This window comes from Xiphophorus couchianus, chromosome 11 (genome assembly GCF_001444195.1).
Source record: "Xiphophorus couchianus chromosome 11, X_couchianus-1.0, whole genome shotgun sequence".
NCBI lineage: Eukaryota > Metazoa > Chordata > Actinopteri > Cyprinodontiformes > Poeciliidae > Xiphophorus > Xiphophorus couchianus.
The window spans coordinates 26,528,234-26,546,243 of NC_040238.1; the positions used below are offsets into that span (position 1 = coordinate 26,528,234).

General features: G+C 40.1%; 1 long non-coding RNA gene across 5 annotated transcripts in view; it reads left to right on the top strand.

The window, feature by feature from the left end:
* The first annotated feature begins 631 nt into the window (after positions 1-631).
* Positions 632-18,010, top strand: part of LOC114152513 (uncharacterized) — a 36,312-nt gene continuing 18,933 nt past the window's right edge. Inside the window, exons 1-5 of one of the 5 annotated variants that reach the window (XR_003597136.1) lie at positions 632-1,571; positions 2,587-2,968; positions 7,736-8,054; positions 8,140-8,216; positions 14,529-15,357. This is a non-coding gene — a long non-coding RNA (uncharacterized LOC114152513). Of the gene's footprint in view, positions 1,572-2,586; positions 2,969-5,371; positions 7,503-7,735; positions 8,217-14,528; positions 15,358-18,010 lie in introns of those variants that run through there. The other 4 variants (XR_003597138.1, XR_003597134.1, XR_003597137.1 and 1 more) reach the window with 4 other exon arrangements.

The following is an 18,010-nucleotide window of genomic DNA, read 5'->3' on the forward strand; positions in this document are numbered from 1 at the left end:
GAAATAAAGTCTGGGAATACTTACAGAACAAATCTACAAACAGATAAGACTTGAGACAACAGTGAACCCTCCGTAGGGTTAGCGACCTTCCAAAATTCCTCCTAAAGCAAAGCACCGCCTCATAAAGGAAGATTCAAAGACAAGATCTAAGAAGCTTTGGGCCTCTTTCACCTCAAAGGTCAATGTCTGCCCTCCCATCTGAAACGCAAAAAGTGAACATGGCCTCCATGAGCGTGTGGCAATAGGAGCATTTCCATCTACATCTAGTATTCTGTAAAGTCACTTTTTCATGTTACAATGTTATTTCCTCTTCAAAAACACACCTGGGGTGTTGCTCAGCTGCTCAGCTCCTCCAGACTAGCTAGCAGTAATTAGCAAACACCTGGTGGACCCCTGCATCTGTTGAGCTCACTATAGGAGGAAAAAACATTAAAAGCTTAATAGAGGAGCAACGTTGTGATGACTTCCTGAAGGTGCAGGAGACAGAGGCCAAGGCGCTGAATTACAAAGTCAATTTTCTTTTAAGTCATTTTTGATAAATAAAGCGTTTTTGTAACATAACTGGATTGTGCAAAACACAGAGTACTGTCCCTTTAAAGCTCACTTTGATGGACCTCTCTGAATCTTTTCCAAAACGTTGTGCAGACTGATGTGTGGAAGTTTGACCAGTTCAAAGGTGCATTTGACCTCCCATATGCGGAGGAACCATGAATTCTGCTTTCTAAAAGACTAGTTGGAAGAACATCTGGTCATCAGACGGTGAGTTGAAGCCAAAGCAAAACTGGGTTTTGCAGTTAAAAGATTCCAAACATTTACATCCACATCTGAGGGGCCCAAAGGCAACAAGATAGATGTTCCAGCGTCCCTCATTCCAGGGCCGGTCATAAACCCTTACTGACCTAAAAACGGTTTCACCTCACACACATGCATGCCCACGCCTACACACACACACACACACACACATTCTGCGCTGCGGCAGCATTAAACAGGCTCTGGAGAGACGAGTGTGTTTGTTCTGCAAGAGGGTGACATCAGAAATGAAGTCATAAAGGTATCATGAAGCACATCTTCCTTCATTGGCGCACGGAGACCATTCTGTGTGACCGCAGCTCTTCATAGGCGGATTATAAACACAATACGGGGATTAGAGGACTGCATTACAAGCTTTGAGGGACGCATGCAGGAGCTCTGGTGTCATCTCAGATGTCACAGAGCTCCCTCCCCTTCTCGGGTGGTTTGGTTCATCCTGGGCCGTCATGGTTCTGATCGTTCATCGTCTGCTTAAAGCCGTCTCAGGCACTAAAACTCCCCGCTTGGACAGAATCCCAGTTGCTGCTTCGGCTTTTTTTTTTTCAGCAGCAGGAAAGCCTCACTCTTCGCCGTGACTCCCCTTGTTCACCGTTTCACAACGAGAGACAGTTCCTTTCCCAGAACCCGCGAACGCAGACTTTTATGGGAATTCCTCATACACTCCATATGGTCTTCATGAAATGTAGAGGAAGTTCAGCACTGGAAAGAGGACTTTGTGTAAAAATAGCACCTCAGTAGCAGCAGTTCCATTAACCGTCAAAGTAAGCAAATTGAAATTACAAAGAAAAATTTGAAACACAGTAATTTCAAAAAACCTTTTTCTTTGCACCAGGATGATGTGGTTTTTCAGCCGGATTGAAATAGATTTATTTAGCAAAAACAGCAACGGAAACACTTTTTTCGCATTACATGTGATCAGCAGCCAGATGTTGCTGCTGGCAAAGACCACAAAGAAGACAAGAGGAGGCAGTAGGAGCATGAAGGCTTGTTCTTGTTTCTTTTGGACAATGTGCAGCAGGCTCCACCACAGATCTCACAGTATTGCAAAGTTCATAAAAAGTTGTGTGTCACGTGAATGTGTTGAATGACACACAACTCTTCTGTAAAAGGCCAATTTCCTTAAAAGGCTTACGTAGGCGCTCTGAAGTGTAAGATGCTTGACACTGACGCCTCCTTTGATGGCTGATAGATGACGAGCGTTAGCGCCATGGATGAAATATGGGTATATCTCATGTAACTGTTTACATCCTTCGCTGCCATGATTTTATTTTTTAAAGCTCTAAGTTGCGTTTATTTGTGAGTGGTCATATAGGAAAGGTCGTCAGGCCGAGACTCCAGCCTGGAGTGACTCATTTCATTTCTTATTTAATGGAAACACAGCAGTTGCAAAATTGTGTTTTTTCGACATTACCAGAATATCGACAAAGACTTGCACACATGTAATGGAAACGCACCTTATGACCGTCGAGCTTTTATTCTCTCAGGGTTTCCCAGAGTAAAGCCTGGTGGGCTGCCAGGCTTTACTTCCACCCCCACGTAATTACCTAGTAATATTTAAAGATTTTCTGTCAACATTAAAAACTTTTTAAACTCAAAAACATGGTAGGTCGCTGGACACTGCTCTATAGCGCCCCTACCACTGGGCTCACCAGGTTTTCTGGGGGAAACCCTGTTTCTATTTTATGAAATCTACTGATTATTCATGACTCGTATGATCTTGCTCTTGTCATAAATTTATGCTCATAGATATTGTGGTTTCCTGTGATTGGCTTCCAGTTTTTTTTTCTCGATGATGTAACTGAGACCTGACATGTGGAGCAAGAGGGGAATCCTCCCCAGACACACAATGGGCTTCCCCCCTACAGCTAACAAAGGCAAACAATAACAGAAGGCGTATCGCTGCGCACACGGTAACGTTAGAGCTTTGCTCGCTGATCTTTTTGCTTTGTGCTGCATGTGGTGAACATGTTTTTGAAGAGGATGTGCTTTCAAACATAACATCATGTCTTCTCTCTTATTTCTGGATGTGATTGATTGTGCCTTTAAGGTAAATCCATGACAGGATTCCTGGTCCAGAGCAGAGTCCTAAGCGATACCAGAAATATCCTGGAGCTGTTTCTGGGCTGCACCTTGGGAAATACCTCTGGGTAGCTCAGAGGTTAGGACACCAACCCATTCTCTATGTCACTGGATTAGTGTTTCATTAACATATGTGATAAAAACAGAAACCAAATCATGTGAAATTTGTCCATCTGGCTCTCATGTAGTCAGCAAATCTGCTGAACAAAAATGTTATGTCATGTAAAGTTCTGTTGTTTTCACACCTCCAGTAAACTCAGTTCAATTGGGACCAAAATCGTAACATTTGTTGCACTTCCAGCTGCTGCACGTCAGGGCACTGTGTCTAACAAACCCAACTCTTTAAGCAGCCTGTTCCCCTTCCTGCCTGTGGCGGCGCTGTACCGAGAATCACTGAAGGAAACTATGTAAAAATGTCTGAGGAAGACACTGAGTAAACTGTAAACATTGTTTTCTTGCCAAAAATATCTCCCAGTTGTATATGAATGGATGTGTTGCTGTTTACTGGCAACACAATAAGAAAAGAGTGATCGCTTCTACTTTCCACAAAGAAATGAGCGAACTTAGTGAAATTAGAAAAGATGACGGATTCCTTCTCACCCTCCAAAACTTCCTACGTTGGAAACACATTTTACTCCCCTGATGTGAAATAAAGCAGCAAAAGACTGGGACCTCTTTAGAAGCCCATCTCACGGTGCCAGTTTGTTAGGTCTCCATGATGCTGTTGTCAGACAACATGTCTTCTGATTTCCTCATTCTGGCTGGATTAATGCATTAATGCTTGAGTCTGTTATTCTTTACATAGCATCATCACACTTCAACACTTTCTGAACGCTTCCTCAGTTCTCATCCCATGTACTTGTTTATTTTGTTTTTTCTTGCAATCTTTCTTACATATTTATAATATTTTAGGAAAATGTTATATATATATATATATATATATATATATATATATATATATATACACTGATATGTGCCCTGCCTTTGATGTGTATAAATGGTTCCCCCATTACAACCCAGATGCTGCACAGCGTCTTAACATTTCAAAAATCATTTTTTCCTTTTCAGATTTTCATTTTTCACATCAAAGGAGGTTTTTTTGTCCTCTTCAAATCAGTCAACTTTCACTGATCTCAAGCTTGATTTGAACTACTTTGTTTTTTTGAATGGCATATATTCCAAACCTCATTCTGGTGGTAAATCCAACGATCCAAACTGCAATGTCAGCGAACTGCAGCAGCATCCTAAAAGTTATTGTCGCATATCTCATACTGTTTAACCAGTGGCTTAGTTTTTACTTCTACCATTTGGCTAGGTTTCTGTTAATAAAACTGTCATTTGCCATGTGGTCTTGATCATCTGGGATCGTTTTACCAAAACTATATTTTACTGTTATCATGAATTTTTTGGACATTTTGTGTTTGTTTGGTTTTCGCCATGAAAGTCTCATAAAGATGCCACTTGTTTTTTTTGTGTGTTTATTACAGGAACTGTCCCTTTAACCTATGAAATAAAGTTAACACCTTTACAGTTTTCTTCGAAAATAAATATTTAAGAGGTCAAACATGTCAAATGGTTTCAGTTGGAGACTTTATATTAAAAAGTGTTTCTTTTTTGCGTCGAAAGTGTATCATGGTGTGCTACCAAGAAGTTGAGCTCCTTGTTTTAGTTGAGGTTTTGTTTTCTCTCAAATTTACCGAAACGGCACAGAGAAGAGACTGTTTTTATTGTTGATGTACATAAATCAGGTTCCCTGTCTTATTTTAGTTTTTAAATTGAGCCTTTGGGCCAGAGGATAAGACAAAATGGACAAAAGGAATTACACTGCCTTGAGTTAAACCAAAGGCAAAACGCAAGAATAAAATATGGTGTTGACAGAATATGGGTCACTATTGATCACTGAACCGTGCAGTTCATTTACATCACTGTCAGCATACTGGTTTTAATTCAAGCAGCTGCTCAAGAGAAAAATGAGGAATTCATATCTGCGATTTGGGCAGAAGATGTAATCTATTACCCGTCCTGGGATGTTGGAAGTTCAGAACGGTGAATAAATCTTCCAGGGTGTTGTAACTCTGTTAAATCATTTAAAGTGACCTGTGAGATGAAAAATTCCAGGATTTAGATAAAAGACTGTTGAGATTTATTCGGCAGAGAGGATTAGGTCGAAGCGTCTGAATGTCTTTTCCTCTTCCATACACCAGAACAAATATCATCAAGCAAAAACCAACGAATACATCTTTTATGTAAGCCAGGAGGGCGTCCAAAAGTGCTCCCCCCTGGGAGAAAGAGAAATCATTTTTAAAGCTAAAATCAACAACATTTTATCTGTATGTATATATATATATAATCTGTATGTATATATATATATATATATATATATATATATATATATATATATATATATATATATATATATACATACAGATTTTTTTCAAACATTCTGAACAATAAACTAAGCATACAATATTTTATTCAACCAAATAAATTAGTCAGAATATTTTGGACGAAAGGGATTTGTAAATCATAGTAGATGATCAGTTTAGCCTAAAAGTCTAGATTCATTTAGGCTAGACTTATTTTAAAAACAAAAAACAAAAAAAACATTTAGTACAGTCTCAGCAATGATTTGGGTCACTCTTTCTTTGAAAATGAGTGACTCAAGTTTAATAAATTAGTTGAAGTTTAATAAATTAGTTTGACTTTTGTGACCAAAATGTTGTTTTTGACTAAAACACACTGGGCAGATGTGGTTCTATCCACTAGGAAATTAAAGACAAAGTAAAAACTAGGATGATTTTAAATCAGCAATATTTTTTCCTAACTAACAATAAAAAGTCTGAATTTGCATGAACCACCTGAGCAATTAATTGGGGGCCATCTTACAGGTGTGGACATGCTGTTAGCTGGTGTTTGCTAAGCAGCCAATCCAAGAGCGGTATGTATTTTCCTTGCAGCTGATTGGTTGTACCCCCAAGAGCATCTGTAAGGGAGACTATTAGCTTCTTTAGCAGTTCTAAGATGGTTTTTACTGTGTGTGTGTAGTAAGGTTTTATGTTTGAACTATTAGAACTGGTGGTCATAAACGTCTTTAGGTCTTAAGTATTTATGGGTGGTTGTAGTCCCGAGCCCCCATGACTACAGAGAGTTAACTGTTTCTGTGTACAGGAAAGATAAACGTGTTTCTCCTGCTCTTACTTTTGGCTGTTTGGGTTCATTAGTGCTACATTATAGTGACTTTACTTTGGATTTATGTTGCTTTGTGCCTCCACCATCAGGAGTATTTAAGCAACAATTTGAGATCCTTGGATATAAAAGGAACCAAAGACAACAGAACAAAGTGACACGACACCAACGACATGAACCCAACGACAGATACGTTGTTCGCCAACCAAAACTCTGCGACTTCTGACAAAGTTTTAGGAACCCCTTTAAAAGCCGGTTGGGACCCCGCAGTTAAACGTGCTAATGGGCAACAGCAGCTTATATTGAGTACATTTGTTTTCACAGGAAAGGGTTTATTGCCAGACCCAAAAAGTAAAGGTCAACACCTTTAGGTCAGCCACTTTGTCACCTATATGGGTTTTATTCCCATAGCAACCGTAACACAAATTACGCACAAGCTGCAGTGTCCTCATTCCTGCGTCCTTCCTGGAGTTCAAATCAGAAGGACATTCGACCAAATTTCAGCTTCAGAACAAATATGTGCAAGATTAGAAAGTAGCTACAGTTTGCCCCCATATCCATACCAAAGACTTTTATAGTGCATTAATAATGGAAAACACATGGCTGCTGTCGCCAAGAATTAATGAGGTACCTGTATATATTTTTTTAAAGAAGATCTTGAAGAGGATCTTGGTGTTCTTTTTAATTCCCTTGTCATCTAGGTAATTTTCGTCTCTTACACACCACGGATCTTTGAATCCCTACGGCAATTAAACACATCTGAGCTTCATTGTCTCCCAGTGAGACCCGTTACAGCCATCCAAAGGCAAAAAGGGAATGAAAAGTGTGTCTGTAACAACTGCTTGAGGTCTAAGTAGCAGAGGAGAGATTCATGGGGGAGGGCTGTGGGCCAAACGCTCTTGGCAAAGAGAAAAAAGTTCACCCTGCTGGTCAGGCAATCCAGCTTGTAGATTTACAAAACCTGCCTGGCTGCATCACAAAAGAGGCACTTAGATTATATTTCTTTTTTCTTTTGTTTTTTTTTGTTTTTTTACAAAGAAAGAATGTCCCTTTGGCTTCCCTTTTGGCATGGATTTCTCCTGGACGCGGTGGAGGATTCAGCCCAGATAAATCCTGCTGAATCCTCCTCCTACTCACCGTTAAACTTTCTCCCTTGCAGCCTCCACATCCGCACCACAACATGAGCTCCATGTTCCCAGCGGCACAATCTGACCGCCGGCACTTCCACACTGTCAGAGCCGGTTTCAAGCATTCATGTGGGGGTCACAGTTCCTGCAACAGCACTCGTTACGTCGAGTTGTTTTCAAACGATTCATTTAGCTCTTCCTCTCCGAGGTGCTGGAGTCGTGCGAGGAAGTCCGTGTCAGACCTTTAGGTCGCTCTGCTGGAGAGTTCAGGAAGCCACCGGGGAACGTTAAAGTCAAGTGGTGATGAAAGTCTACTTACAGGATTATCCATTTATTTATCTAATATGTGTTTTTAGTTTTCAAGTCGCCCGCTAAAGAACCTCCTGTTCTCGCTATTTCTAGATGCCTGACTATTTTGTTGTCAATTTTTATTCGATTAAGGTCCAATAACAAATTGAGTGGGGTTTTAGTTTGTTCTTTTGTGTTTTTCGTGGCATTTGTGTCCAGTTGGTAATCAGTTTCTTTCTTGACAGATTTCATCGCCGAAGATCTCTTCAGCTGCCACTTTGTTTCAGGTCACCGTAAAATGAACAACATGGACGACAGGAGCCTGCAGAACCACTGAGGACATCTGGCAGGTCTCTACGCACTCCAAGATCCTTCGTTTGTTGCTGACAAAGCACATTGCAATGTATCATGACCGCCTATTTAATACTTTAAGTGCAAAAAGTGAAAACAAAAACAAATAATTTGCAAAAGAAGTAACATTTATTCTAAATTCAGGAGAGCCACTGAGCTATTTCAACATTTTGAATATATTTGTACTAAGATTTTTCAAAACAGGGAAATGAGGTAAGATTGATTCTACAATAAAGATGGTCATAAGTTGTTGTGCAAACAAACAATGATGCAAACCAAACTTGTCATTTCATTGTAGACCTTTTGATGAGGATAACAGGCAGACTGGCAGCCCTGGGTGGACTTGTGGACTTGCTAGTGAACACTTTTCACAAGGTAAGATTAACTTTCACATACTTCATAAGTAAGTACGATTAGTAAGAGGTAACAGAATATTACATTCTGGAGAAGACGTGCATCTAAGCATTAGTAACCATGGGGAAATTTCCCCACCATCATGTAGCCTATTCTGTAAAAAAGCTAGTTAGCTTTGGTATGCTCTAACTCTGCTCTGGTGTACATCATTTCTGACATTTATAAATTACGTGGAGTGAATTCAGGCAAAGTCGACGGTTTGATCAAATCAACAAGCGCGTCAGGAGTTAGTAGGAGTAACGGGTTGGTTTCTGAGTTAGGTATCTCCATCGTTTGTAAACGCCGCTGCTGTCTACAAGCCTCGACTAGGTGTGATACTTCTATCGATAATTTAGCTGGATTTGAACCAGTAGAAGCCCTGGTTATACTGGCAAAGACAGTGTGGAAAAACAATCGCAGTCGTTCAATACTTACTTCGTCCATCATGGCCCCTGTACATGATTAGGTGACTTAGTTGCACAGGGTCAATTGACAATGCATGAATGGATGATTTAAATGATATTTCCCTGTTTCAAAACAGTACAAATATACATGAAGTATTGAAATGGCTTAGTTACTAACCTGAATTTACCGTAAATGTTACTTCTTATGCAAATTCTTTACTTTTTTTCCACTTTTTGCACTTACTGTATTAAATAGGGGATCATGATGCGTTGCGATGTGCTTTCTTTACAAACATTCCAGTGCTTTAGGCCAATGTCCATAGGTTAGCAGTGATAACATAGGTTAGCAGTGATAATGCTGTGGGTGTGTGGAACATTAAAGTCTGTCCAGGTGTCCACAGGTGTTTGTGGTGAAACTTACTGAAAAGTCTTCCACAGTAGCAGTAGTTGTTATCAATGATGAAATTGAACTCTGTATCCCATCCTTGTTCTAAAATCCCCATGTTTCTTTTTTTTGCTTTTTAGCTTTTCTCCGGACTGCATGAATATTAACAATTAAAATTCTCACTCTGTCCGACAGACAGGAGCATGCTGCTAATCACCACTGGTCAAGCCGCATTATCCTCAGCCTCTCTGTGGCCCATTACTTAACTCCCCTGGCATTTTCCTTTTCTCCCATGTGTCACAGCAGAGGTGGATACAGTCTGCTTATTTTCTCCCCCTAAACATTTAGCTTAACATTTAATGAATACATAAACTCTTAGCTGGAATTCTATAAATATGTCACTTACCTTGCCATTGCCTATTCATTTTAAAATACGTAGAGACGGGGAAACTTGTTACACATTGCATTCCGGATGAATTACTTGGCTCTGAGTGAAATTCTTCACAATAAATCTCAAGGTGGATTTGCAGACAATAAAACTCTGTGTTATGTTTTATGGCTGAACAAGTAACTGTTTTGTGCATAAAAGGGAAAATTCATTATGTTGTCAGGGTGTGCACTTGATTTTTTTTACTAACGCAGCAATCAATCTCTGTAATATTTGCGATATTTAACGACTATCCATTACACTTAAATGGACGTTTCTTAATTTTTCCTTTTAGATGTCCAGTCAGTTCCCATGATGTGTGCAGAGTGAAAAGATGAGACAATAAGACTCACTGCAAAACTCCTACATGATCTTTCCCTTTCTCTGGGAAAGATCATGTAGGAGAAATCCAAACTCTGTGATTTCTAGAGTTTGGATTTACGCTCTGCATAATTTACTGCTTGATGAGAAACACAGATTTGTAGGGGGGTCAATGAAAAAGCCAGTAGGAATCACTTTAAAAACAAATCAAAAAGAAGCTATCTAGCTAACCTTGTCATGAAATCTCTAAGTATTCATTTTTACTCTTTATTCCAGACAAAACACACAGCAAGTCATTAAAAACCAACCAGAATAGATCTCGAATTTCTTCTCCACATTATGTGTGACAGACACCGCCGGCATGAGATCCTGATGTTTTATCGTCACATTAGAAGCACAGTTGGGTCCAGAGTACAGCAGAAGTTGTAGCTTATCCAAGGTGTGTGGCCCAGTTGTACCAACCTGGCTTGGTCATCAGGACGTTCGAAGGTCGAGCAAGTAAAGGTGCACAGATAAATCGGCCAGCTGATAAATCGGTCCCAATTTCCTTAATTTTGGGAGATTGGTGATCACTTGATGCCGATCTTATCCACTTCTAGACACTAACAGGTACCATAGAATTGCACAAAAATCCGTGAGGGACGGCGGAGTCCCTGCTCAAAATTCAGTGAACGAGGTGTACGGAGCCTTGTTCCAGAAGCCCAATAAAATGCTGTCTACATCGTTTTAAACTGTGATTGTGAGAGTGCGTGGGAATAAAAATAACAGTAGGTATTTTGTTCCATATAACGCAGTAGGAGTGTAACAGGTAAACCTTTCATGGATGCAAACTCGACTAAAAACCCACCTGTTTAGGATTGTATTTGAAACGTAATCAATTACAAATTTAATGATGGAACCTGACTTAATGTTGTGTTTTGATTGTTGATTCTATGTTGCATTGTGTTTCTGTGTTTGTAATGATGTAAAGCACTTTGAAATGCCTTGCTGCTGAAATGTGCTATACAAATAAAATTTGATTTTGATTTTATCTCATCTACCTCTGCAAAGGTTTAAAAATTAACCGCTGTCCTCTTTTGCTCTCCGGTGAGAGAGGGCTGGACAGACAGACCCACTCAGCAGGTCATGTCTCCACGTTTGTGGTTAGCAATAGTCGCCCTACTGTTACTAACTAGACTTTCTTGCTATATTTAGCAACATTTCAGAGGAAAAAAAATCAGTATGGGCCAAAATCAGAATCAGCAGATCAGGCTTTTTCAAGATCGGTGATTGGCTAGAAAACTGCCATCGGTGCAGCAAGCTGTTCAGTGTTTGTGGTGGCAAAGTGAGCTGGTTCAAGGAGTGTGAGTATTCTGTTTTTATTTGAGAAGTAAAGAAAAAACATTCTGCGATATAGTCAATTCAATTTAAAGAATGTGAGCGTTACGGCGGCCCAGACGTTCCCGGCTCATGCTCCGTATCTAGCCCTGTTCTCTGCGCGGTCTGATCAAAAGCATCTCCTTATTTAAGTTTTCAAACCGTTAATATCACAGGAAGAAACAGGCTCATTCTTACTGAAGGCTGCGAGTAGACGAGAGCATGAATACCTCTGTCATTACCCGAAGGTAAATATAAATTTGCCGTCATCAGCCAGCAGTTTTCTTTGGCTTATAAATCCATGTAAAAGCTTCAATGTGTGGTCTTCCACAGGGAGAACAGAACCTAAGTTGGAGGACAGATTTCATTACGGGCTGAAACTGCTAGTGATAATAACTTTTATTAGTACAACCTGAACAGGAAAGTGCAGCAGGTAGATGCAGCACCCGACTCTGGGCCTTTGCAAAGTGAAAAAAAAAAGGTTTTTACACACACATTTCGGTATGTTTTTATAGAATTTTATGTGATCGATCAATACAGAGTACAGGGATTTCCCCAGAAAACATGCTGACCCTGATGTTAGGCCACCAGCGGCCTAACATGTTTTAATATTAAAAAATGTGAAAAGTTGCAGAAATTCAGAGATGCATGAGCAGACATTATAATTTGGAAATAACAGTGTGTGAGTCAACTCTAAACCTAATCTGTCTTTACTGTCACTCTTACTGGTGTACAAAAACCGTATTTAAAATAGACACACAATGCTCAGCCTGGCGGGGCAAGGGCAAGGAAAGCCTGGTGACCCGCCAGGCTGATAATACACAGAGGGAAACGTTGAAGTAGTTTGGATTGTTTGGCACAGTGCAGTGTGAAAGCAAACCGCACCAGCTGAAAATTTCATAGAATGTTGCAACTTTGGTCCCCTGTTGAACCGAGTCTAGCGGACTGTCAGGTCACAGCAGCAACAATGTGACAGCTGAGTGTCAATGAACAGTCACATCAACCCTAATTAAACATTAGACAAGAAAACGGCATATTGGAAGTTTTTGTTTTTACCGGAGGTGTCTGGTGGTGGTTTCGTGGAGAGGAGGGAATGGATCACCCAAGATGTAGAGCCTCTCATTGACCTTCAGTCCCTCACTGACAGACTTAATGAGTTTATTAATGGTGCTGCGGGGCACAGATAGATGGCACTCGCCACCGCTTAAAGCATTCTTTCTATATGTGTGAGCCCATCCAGCAGTCGTTGTCCTCTCGCTCAAAGGAAAGAAAGAAAAAAACAGAAACTCCACAGCTTCTCCCGCCTTCTCGGCCATCATCTCTGTGGGTCTCTCTGCGCTGATCAGATATCAGCCTGTAAATCTCAAGTAGTTTTAGCTCATTAAAGGGAAATAGCTCTATTTTCAGAGTATGTGACTTTATACTCTAACCCCAAACCACACGCACAGACACAAAGCCTCCCAACGCTCAGTATGGTTTCACTTATCCCTGTATGTTGTGATGAAGGCCATAAAGCAGTGGGAAGGCTTATGTGCATATTATTTATGATAAAAAGGGCAGTATTCATATAAACTTGTACATATTTCAGAGGAGTACTGGGGATTAAATCCACACACTCCCCTACTGTGGGATTTGACAGTGTTTCTTTTTTTTTTTTTTTCCCCCACCGGGATTTGGGTGTTATTCTAGAGGGCCTGGTCGTCTCGTTTTTCAGCAGCGGAAAGAAACATGGCTGCCCTCGGTTTTGAAGACCTTTCCAGAAACCCGTTCCAGCGTTTCAGCTCCGCCATGGTGTTGACAAACAGCAGTAACCACCCTGACCTTCACTGACCAACTTCCCTTGGAGAGCAACCTAAACAAATGTTATTACTCCAGGCTCTATTAATATTCCGATATAAATAGTGAAAAGGCTGATTTGCGTCAGGACTTTGTGAGCTTTTTATGGTGTCGATGGTACTGCAGCTGTCTGGAACAGTTGCAACGCAGAAACTCGAGGTTAAATGTCAGATTTCTGAAAACGCATTTGAACAGAGAGGCTAAAAGAGTGAAAAATTGCTCATATAAGGTGCAACAAAGCGCTGGTGTGATCCGATATGTTGTATTCTCCACATCCAGGGTTGGTTGGAATTTCTCAGCACCTCAAGGAAGATCGTGTTATGATTTGATCGAACCAAACAGAAATGCTTCAATTCCAAAAGACTTGAAAAGATCGCTGTACCACACTGAAACATGGTGGTGGCTACTTACCATTATTAATGTGAAAACACATCCAAATAAACACATTTTTGCTTTCCCAGCCAGGGTCCAGAACTAAATTTGATAGAAAGTCTGTGGATTGACCTGAAGAGCGTTGTGTCCTTTTGCTACAACTGTTACAGCTAGAAATTAATGATCAGGCCTGAAATCTGGTGGATTCATGCCTGAGCCTTCAGAAACTCATAAAGACAATTACAAATTCAGCCTTCTATCACCTGGGGAACATTTCCAGGACTAGAGGACTAATGTCCCAATAAGATCTTGAGAAACTCATCCATGCGTTTATTGTTAATCGCATTGATTACTGCAGTAGTGACTTTACAGGTCTGTTTTTAGGTCTGCTGAATGCTTATTCAGTTTCTGGATAAGCATTCAGCTTCTCCAGAATGATGCTGCTTGCATTCTCACTAAGACCAGGACAATAGAGCACATCACCCCAGGTCAGATCTGACCAATATTATCCGAATCGTATCGTTTTAGAGGGCTTTTCCACCAAACTGGTTCAAGTGGGGAGCTGCATAGTGGCACAGTTGGTAGCACTGTTGCCTTGCAGCAAGAAGGTCCTGGGTTTGATTCCCGGCCCGGGGTCTTTCTGCATGGAGCTTGCATGTTCTCCCTGTGCATGCGTGGGTTCTCTCCGGGTTCTCCGGCTTCCTCCCACAGTCCAAAAACATGACTGTCAGGTTAATTGGTCTCTAAATTCTCCCTAGGTGTGAGTGTGTGTGTGCATGGTTGTTTGTCCTGTCTGTGTTACCCTGTGACTATGCAGGGTCCAGAACGTTAACTGGAGATAAGCACCAGCACCTCCCGACCCCACTAGGGACAAGGGTGTAAGAAAATGGATGGATAGTTCAACTGGTTAAATGCTGTTGGTGTCTAATAAGAATCAGTTCATCGTGTTTCCACCAAAAGTAAGCTCTATCTGCCCCCCAAACTTTGTTTCAGTTTCTATTTCTTCGCCAGAGGTTTTCAGTAACTATCTGTTGAGTTTCCTGTGAAAATGACATTTCAGCGTTATGATCACTCTGTCACTTCATTTTCTGATTTATTTTTTTGATGTGGCGCCCATCATGATATTGCGGGTGTATTGTTGGAAGCAGCTGCTCTTGGAGGGTGTTTTGATCCAACTCTTTTTTTCGTGGCAGAATCGAGGTCAAGCCCTCTGGCTTGGATGAGGAACAACCGCCACATGGACTCCATCAGGATGCGTCACTGTTGGAAGAACTCAGAACTGATGGTAACTCTCACCTTTCCTCCTCTGGACAAAGGGTTTGCTTGATGTGCTCAACAGTCAGAAGAAGTATTCATCAGAGAGAATAACTTTGATTTTGAGAAATTTTCATTGTAAATTTCTTTTTTCTTCTTCTCCTTCTTTTTTATATTGTGAACTTTTTACTGGAAGCGGGAAACCTCATGCATGGAAGCTTTAGCTCCAGTCTTCTGCTGTACATACATGTCCTTCCTGCAGAATTTCAGTCGATTCTCAATATTTATTTTGGGGTAAAAGTGGATAATTTGATGTCCTTCTTGTTGCAAGCTTGTTGTCCAAAAGTTTTCATTTCACAGTAAGAGCAGATGCACTGATACCAGTTTCTGTCGTTGACATTTCGAAAATAAATTTGCTTAGTGGAAGCAGCTCTTAACTTTGATAAGCAGTTTTGGCTCTAATGTGAGGTGTGTTTTTTCTTTTCACATCATTTGAGACATGTTCCACAACCAGATGTTGCCAAACCACAATGTCTTATTACAAAACTTATTTATGTGTGATTTTTTATTGTGCTTTTTATTTGATGGAAGCACTGTTATTGTGAAACTGTTTTTTCCAAACTAGCAGAATAGTGGCGAAGTTTTGCGCACATTTGGCATCTATTGAAAATGGGTTTTGCTGTACAATTTTCTAAATGCATTTGTAATAAATTCACAAATTCATCTGTGATTTTTTCACATTAAAATAAAGAAAACATGTACAAGTTATGTATCTTAATAAAAACAAAATCTTTCAGCATACTGAATTTATATATTTTCATCATTACAACACTATCATGAGATTATCCTAAACTTTTTAAGATAGAATAGCCCTAACCGTTATAAATAAAGCATTTTAGAATTGACTATAATGGGTTTTCTTGGCTCCAAAAAGGCCACAATGTTCCATATATACCAGTGTTTTTCTATTGATCTGCTTGATTTGGTCGTTAACCATGAAGACTCAACTTTTTTTGGTGCATCCATTTGTAAGCTACTACATTGTTCTGGTGTTGCTGTTTTCTTTAGATATGACCTTGAACATTCCTTCTCTGCTGGCCCTTGAAATGGATACCAAGCTTCCTCGTTCTTGATCAGAAAATAAGCCATTAGCATTATTCTCATTACAGGTTTAGCACTGAAATCAGACACAGAATCAAAGACTTTTGTAATGTGGATAATGACAGACAAAATGATCTTGACGAGGCTTAGAGACACTTTACTGCTTCTATTATGTCATTCTGCCCGACTGTGGAAAAGCTCTGGATTTTTCTGGCCATCTTCATGCTGTGGAAATAAGCTTCTTTTACAGATTCTGACATGTTGTTTACTTTATAGACTAAAGGGAAAAATTACCCTCCACTTCAGTTTCCTTCAAGATTTGTATTGTAGTTAAAATAGCAGACAAACTTTCTAAAGGAAATTGTACAATGTTCACATAAAGAGAGAGAAAAAACCAATAAAAGCGCAACTTTACTGGTTGAACAATGACTTTGTACTCAATAATTGCATTAAAATTGATATTTACCTTGATAGCACACAAGAGGGAGGTCCATGTAACCCACTTCCATCTCACTCCAGGTGCCACACAGGTTACAAAAACCTGCTGCTAAGCACTCTGGGAAATAGTTTTTGACCTAAAAACCCTCATTTGCTTACTTCTTCTTAGAAATATGACAAAATTAATAAAAAATTAATAACTTACTACTGCAAATTTATCTTACATAAACTCACATTTAAGTTCAAACTCTAAAACCTTCAGGATTTCTTTGACTTTATCTAAAATTGACCTTTTTTAGCTTTATGTCATGTTATAATGTTATTCCCTCATCAAAAACATACCTGGAGTGTTGCTATGATTCTTTCATTCATATTTGAGAAATCCTTTATTTCTCCATGTCAACCATTCAGCCTTTGAGGCGCAGTTCCTCCTCTGAACTGCAGTTTTCAACCTTCTGAGCTTCTGCCTCACAGATCAGCCCTCCACTGCAACTCTCCCACTCAGCTCCTTCAGACTAGCCAGCAGTAATTAGCAAACACCTAATGGGACTGCGCATCTGCTGAGCTCATAATACAAGCTACTTCTCAGTGGAACGCTGCCGAAAACATTGTTAAACGAGGATTTATAATAGAGGATGTTGGAGTGACTTACTGGAGGTAGAGTTTCAGAAAGAGCAAGATTTTTTTAAAGAGACAGAGGCCCAATTTCAAGACATTAAATTATGAAGTCAAATTTCTTTGACATATACAGCATTTTTATAACAACTGAATGCAACATAGTTACTTGACTGTGTTATAACATAGTACTATGTGGCTGGAAAACACATAACACTTCCCCTTTAAAGAGAAGTTCATTTAGACTCCAGTGTTTTGCAGTGTAGTAGCAGATCTCTGGGGAAGGTAACATCATCTGATTAGCATCCATCCTTCTGTCCATCCATCCATCCATTCAACCAACCACCCACTCACTCTACCACTGCCACTGGCACATGTCCAGAAAAGCAAAGCAGCCAGAAGGTGTCTTGTTCACATTCTGGAACCACCTCAACTGACTCCAGTTGATGAAGAGGAGGAGTAGCTCTACTTGAAGCCCTCCCCTTAATGGTAGATCAGACTCTAACTCTGAGAGTCTATCCAGCCTCCTTATGGAGGAAGTTCATTTTAGCAGCTTGTACACAGGGTCTTGTTCTTTCACTCATGGTCCATATTCCATGACCTTAATGTGTGGGTCAGACAAATTGGTAAACCAAACTCTTTAGCTCAGTCCTCTCTTCACCAGAACAGACAGAAGCCCTGGTTGTACCTTTGTGTGCCAGCTATCTCCTCAGGAAAATAAGCAACACGACTGGAGACAAAAGGCAGACGTTTTTTTAGATCAACCCACACTGGAGAGAAGCCGCTTTAGTGCCAAGAATGCGGATGCAGCTCTTATTTTGAACAGATAAGGAATAGATTTAAAACACTGGATGTGATTTAGAAATGGACTGAATCACAACAGATTTACACAGAGACTGTCAGGAAAATGCTGCACCTTGATGAACACAGTGTAATTATTCTGGTACCTCAATAATAAATGAAATGACTGCAGTGTTGTAGTTGTTTAAACATAACTTCATTGATGTCATAAGGTTCAGTTAAGGAATATTCATTTTATTTTGTCCTTGCAGAGTTGTAGTTCAGAAAATAGTTTTACTTAACTCGACGTATTCAATCCATAAATGCACACGTATGCTTAGAGGCCAATCAACCTAACATGCATATTGTTGGATGGGGATGAAACAGTTGTAGAAAACCCATGGATGCAAAAGATGATCATGCAAATTCTATGCGGAAAGATCCCAGGCCAAGAATTGAACATAAGACCCCCATTTCTGCTCCAACA